Source organism: Protopterus annectens, chromosome 8.part1 (assembly GCF_019279795.1).
Source record: "Protopterus annectens isolate FY-2018-M chromosome 8.part1, PAN1.0, whole genome shotgun sequence".
Classification (NCBI taxonomy): domain Eukaryota; kingdom Metazoa; phylum Chordata; order Ceratodontiformes; family Protopteridae; genus Protopterus; species Protopterus annectens.
Genome location: NC_056742.1, coordinates 209405263 through 209411262, shown reverse-complemented (window position 1 = coordinate 209411262; position 6000 = coordinate 209405263).

Below are 6000 nucleotides of genomic sequence, written 5' to 3'. Positions count from 1 at the left end.
TTCTATAACACAAACAGTGGCTGCCATTTGCTATACAAAACAACTTCACATTGAAAACAGACTTAGCATGAACAACAACAAACCTCTCTTCCGTTAAAACTCACAGTTCCATGAAAATGCACTGAAACTCATAATCCCTTGAAAATGCACTGAAAGTCATAATTCTCTGAAAATGTACTGAAACTTACACTCACAATTCCGTCAGCAGTCTAGTAGTTGGTGTAGATGATTCAGGCTCTTGACTTCAATGAAGCTCACAATTCCTTCAGCAGTATGATAGTTGATGTAGATGATTCAGGCTCTTGTTTCCACTGAAACTCACAATTTCGTCAGCAATCTGGTACTTGCTATAGAAAATTCAGGCACTTGTCTCCTGTAATCAAGTTATGGTGTCAAGCCTGATCATGTTAATTTACTAATCTGCACCCCCCCCCCAACTAGAACATCACATAGTATACCTCTGAACTTTTAAGTGCAAGAAAACTGGAAATAGCTTAAAACTATTGGGATACAATGGCCTAAAAACAGGGACATTGTTTAAATATTGTTCTTTTTAACTTAGAAAATTGCTAGAATAACAGGATTTATGTTAGCATGCATTTTCTGAGGATATGAAGTCTGAAACTCACACACACACACACACACACACACACACACACACACATATATATATATATATATGTATAAATAAATTAGATATAGCTATATATGTATATATATATATATATATATATATGTATAAATATGTGTATATATATATATATATATATATATATATATATATATATATATATATATATATATATATATATGTGTGTGTGTGTGTATGTATGTATGTGTATATATATATATATATATATATATATATATATATATATATATATATATATATATATATATATATATATGTCATTATTGTGACTTAATCCTTCATGATTTTCCCCCAAAAATTATGAGAATCAGACCAAAACTACAAGGCTAGATCTGTACAGTTCTGGGTTATGTTACAAACACACACACACACCCACACAAATACACCACTACCTTGTCTCTGGTCTCACACAGCAACACACACACACACACACACACACACACATATACACATGCCTCTAAATTGTCAAGCTTTTTGCAGAATGTATGGATTTTTGCCTCATATGTTTGGACTGTTCCTCAAAGTTATGGTTTTCTGACAAATCAGTGGGAAGATCTGAGGTTTACAGTCACTAAATAATGACATAGATTTGAGTTTCAGACTTCATATCCTTCTGAAAATGCATGTTAACACAACTATTAATAAGTTTATAAGAGCAATATTTAAAATCAGTGCCTATTTTTGTTCCCTATTATGTCAGGATTTATCCAGATTTATTGCACTTAAGAGGTTGAGTAGTATGCACACACACCCCTAATCTCTCACACAGCAACACACAAACAAACACATCTTCTCTCTTCTACACACACACACACACACACACACACACACACACACACACACACACACAGTTTATCTTCCATATGAACAGAACAGCTTGTTTAAATTACATACACACACATATGCATGCACCCACTTTCACTCTCACACAGAAACAGATGGAACCACTAGTTTAAATTACATATACATACCATACGCATATCTAGTCTATCACACAGAGCAACACAAATGCACTTTCTCTCTCATACAGCAACACGCACACACACACACACACACACACACACACACACACACACACGCACACACGCACACACGCGCACACGCGCACACGCGCACACGCACACACGCACACACGCACAGACACGCACGCACACACGCACACGCACACACGCACACGCACACACGCACACACACACACACGCACACACACACATGCACACACACACACACTATCGCTCATACAAACTGAGCAATTAGTTTAAATTATATACATACACATGCATGGACACATTTTCTCTCTCATACAGAAACAAACAGAACCACTAGTTTAAATCACACACACACACACACACACACACACACACACACACACACACACACACACACACACACATATTCAGTTACCTTCTCCAAATGGCTAGTTTAAATTTCGTGCACAAGTACAGTATGTTTTTACTGAACTATAGAAAACTTTCCCATGCGCTGGCATGTGACACATGCATGGTTATTCTTAATGGAGAAGATGTTGCTACTGCGGCATTAAAGAAGCATTACTATTATTTTTTTATATTGAAGCCTCCTGGCTGGAATATCCAATCCCCAGCTCTTGGCAACTGCCTATGGCACCTAGTGCTGGATACGGCTCTGGTCCTAGTGCTACCCCCTCTTCCAAAGAAGTTATACTGAAATCAGTACAGTGCGTATGCCTTCCAACATCCTTGGCTGAGGTATGTTTTAAAACAACTGATTATACTGAATATGAACCATGAGTCTGTGTAATAGTATGGGATGTGAAACTGTATCAAATGCTTAGGATGTATCTAAAAAATAGGGATGCAACCATTTCACCTTGATTTGTCTTTCATGAATATAATTTATGAAAGTCATTAATGTTGCATCTGAGTTATGGCTAGGCCTTTATCAGTGCTGCTTTGAGGAAAATCGCTTGTTCCCTAATAGACAGTTGATTAACTGTAGGTAAAAATATTTTTATTTTTCAAGTACTTTTGATATATGGGACAGGATAGATATAGTTCTGTGATATGCTATGTTGATAATGCATCAAATATTTCAGAACCCTAAGTTTATAAATCTAATGCCAAGTGTCATTTAAATAATGAGAAAAAAACATGCTGACAACTAGATAACAGAGCTTATAATATATTTAAACCAATGAAAACTGTCAATATGTAAGTTACAGAATTTCTTATGGGAAAGATTTTAATAGTTCAGTAAGCTGTATGTTGAAACCCTATCACTGAGACGAGATAGCTTGATTGAGTTCAGTCTAACTTACTGCACAAGTTATCCTTTTTCATATAGGAAAGTGATACAGTTCTCATTTGCTTTGTGTTCTTAGAGAGCGTGAATCAAGGATAATGCTAATGTCCAGAGTCCCTGGTGTGAATGCACAACTCACTATTACTATAACTTATATTTATTGCATGTACATGGTGATGTATAAATTATGATAGTTTCATGGATGTATTTCCAAAATAAAATAATTACATCCTTCACATTTGATTCTGTATGCAACTCCAGAGAATCAGCAGTTACTTGTTTTCAAGTTTATGAATCTGTCCTTGAGGTCCTTGCCATTTGTGGGGTTCCTTGTCTCAATCATTCTAGTCTGGATCTGATGTTTACTTATTATTTGTTAACAACTGGAAGTCCAAATCCTATATTCAAATCCAATATATTGTTTCCATCTATTTCTTTACAATTTTGTCCAATCACTTTTCTAATACATTCTTGTTTTCATCTGTCTCTGTCAAAAACACTGCCATCCTTCAAACATTCTCCAATAAAGTATGTCAGTTAATATCTAACTCACCATGGAGTAAACACCACTGCATTACTCTTTTGAAGGCTAAGTGATTTCCAGCAAAGGCCAAATAAAATCTTCTTCCTTCCCTACTCTTCAAAATATTCCACCCCCCCACCAAACCTTTTACTTGCACTAAAACTTATAACCTAGGAAGCCAAGCCAGATCTAGTCCCTTCCTTCAACCACTTCTCTCAGACTACACTCTACTAACCTTTGCTTCTCTGTACTGGCTCCAAAACTATGGCAGCCATGTCCTCCTGATTTAATGATCAAACCAACTACTCCCTGTTCAGGTCACATTTAAAGCAATGCTTACTCAAATGGTTTGAATGATGCAACCGTTCATATAAAGGACATGTCACCTAAATGAATATCTCCAACTGCATGATACCTTTACCTCCCACATACCAGATCTACTTGAGTAACTCACTTGTCTTAATCTATGATTCAACTTGCCATGCTTTTACTGTTCTAACCCCACTGTACATAATCTAGTCCCCTTGTTCATCTTCTCGTTCTCACTTAGCTTTACTAACCTAGCTACTACTGCCAAAAAGTCCACCATCTCTACTCATCCTACTTTAACTCTATTCATCACTTTCTATTCCAGTTGTGTAACTGTACATATTTATGAGTTGTTACCTATTTGATATATATATATATATATATATATATATATATATATATATATATATATATATATATATATTTGTCAGATTTTACATGTTTACTCATAAATGTAAATCAATGTTATTTATATACTGTATGTTGTTTCTGTTACATTATGATTTAACCAAGGCTGACCCTGTAATTGGCCATTAACTGATAAGTGTTATGCTCCCTCAATCAAATTTAGATAAATAATTAAAAGAATAACAAACATACATACAAACATGTTATAGGAGTTGAGATAAAAGCTAGTCACCATGGTTGCCAAATATCTTCGGTTTGATGTATTGGTATAAGGGACTTAGTACATTGTTTATATTTTGGTTCAATTTAGGAATATATAGTAGCTGGTATCTGGTCTATCACACCTTCTTGGAGTAATTGGTTACACTATAGCTTATATAAGGTGGGAATGATAGCTTCTTTCTGTGAATTCATCATTGAGAGTGTTCATACTGAGGATAAAATTGTTCAGGTATGAAGTGATTCTGGCAATCCTTCTAGGCTGTAACTTAATAATTTTTTCAGCTTGAAATGACACATACAGTTAGCAAGTATGAAAAGGTTAACCTTTTAAGTTTTCTGTACAGGCTTTTATAAGATTGTTGGGACTGCTATATACTCACATGTATATGAAGGGGATTAAGCTGTGGTTCAAGTATGCTATAAATTTAAGGGAGAAAAAAATATCAAGACGTAAGTGGGTATAATAATGGTTAATGGTCCACTGGATAGTAAATGACCAGCATAAAGCAACAACATATTTGCAAAACAAATGGAAATAACTCATGAAAAATTCATATACAGATATACACAAAAATACCTTTAATACTGAGTAAATAAGTCTGGGGGATAAATTGTCCTGAAGCAGAAGTAGAGTATAGAATTGAATGTCCTTTTAAAATGCCAAAAAAAAGCTTATAAAGTAATAATGGTTGTGACTCAGCATTACTAACAGTAACTGCACTGAGGGCAAAGTGTTAGGAGGTACAATAGGGTGATCCAGATTGCTCTTTAGTGCATACCAACTTTTAATAGCTGGTATTGAATTGCAGTCAAACCTGAGCACAGAAGCACTGTGTGTGTGTGTGCTAAACTGTAACAATTGTTTAGTATATTGTACCGATCTATTTGCTTCAGTTTAAAAGTAAAAAAAAAAATCTTAACTTAAACCTGAGCTGTGTTCCTTCCTTTGGTGTATAAACTGTTGCAAGCAGTTTGTCACAGTTTAAAAGCAAAAAGGATTTTTTTTTCTTTTTTCTTTTAATATAATGTAAGGAAGTGGAAGGAAAAAGGTTCTCAGTTTCATCAAGGAGTACCTGAAATGCTCAGTTGGCATCGATGTGAATTAATGACTGCTTTAATTAAGGCAAATGTCCAATGATCAATAAATATTAGATAAAATGATTTGTTTATTGATTTTGAGCATAAATATAGCGCAATGTTTGAGAAAGTGGAGGAATCTTGTGAATCAACCCAGAATCAAAAAAAGAAAAAAAAAAGCTTTCTAGAGAATATGTTGACTACACAGCAGACACTACATAACCTGACCCCCAAACATCTTCTACAACAACAAAAAACAAAAATAATCCTCCAAAATTTGTCAATGGATAGTCAGCTGTCAACAGTCTTGACATCCTTTTTGAAATAACACATGATAATTAATCTCATTTTTTAGACATGGCTATATAGCTTCCACTGCTGTGGGATTCAGAAATGTCAGCCAAGGAATTGATATAGCTAGACTTGTATAGGCCCTATTAGCCTAGTATCAACCTATGAACCTATATTTGGAAGTAACACAGAACTCCAGAAATTTACAAATACAGAGGGAAGTAAGAGCACCAAGGCA